Raw genomic sequence first — 714 nt, 5'->3', positions numbered from 1 at the left:
TATTGGGGAGCACATTCACAATTCTCCAGTTTGCGCTTCCTTTTGGTGATTATTCTTTTTATTTATTCATCCATGGAATGAGGGCATCACCAGTTAGGCCAGCAATCATTGCCCATCCCAGAGTGCACTTGAGAGTCAACTGGGTCTGGAGTCACATGTAATCCAAAACAGGTGAGGCGCAGATTTCCTTCCCTAAAGGACATTAGTGAACCAGATGGAGTTTTCCAACAATCGAAATGAATGGTGATCTTCATTAGACTCTTAATTCCAGATATTTTAAAATGGGATTTAAATTTCACCATCTGTGGGATTCAAACCCAGCTCCCCAGAGTATCTGGATTAATAGTGTAGTGATAATACCACTAGGCCATCACCTCCACTCTATTCAGACTAGGATTAATATCTCATTGAAATTAAAGTGCAATATTTTCAAATAGACTTTTGTAATTCAATCAATTGTAATACAATAAATTGTGGAAGAAATACTGGCCTTATTAATTTTGAATGATATAGAACATAGAACAGTACAGCACAAGAACAGGCCTTTTGGCCTACCATGTCTACGTCAACCACAATGCCATTCAAAATTAATTAATTCTAAATTAATTCATCTGGCTTCTCAAATGTACAACACTCATCAGAAACCAATCATCTTAACTTCAATACACTGTTCAATCATCAAACTCAATGTAAATAAATAGTACACAAAGGGAA

The sequence above is a fragment of the Chiloscyllium plagiosum genome, unplaced genomic scaffold (assembly GCF_037043375.1).
Source record: "Chiloscyllium plagiosum isolate Xiang-an unplaced genomic scaffold, Cpla_swu_hap1 HiC_scaffold_25, whole genome shotgun sequence".
Lineage (NCBI taxonomy): Eukaryota > Metazoa > Chordata > Chondrichthyes > Orectolobiformes > Hemiscylliidae > Chiloscyllium > Chiloscyllium plagiosum.
The sequence above is the reverse complement of the archived record's forward strand: the minus strand, read 5'-3'. Positions refer to the sequence as shown.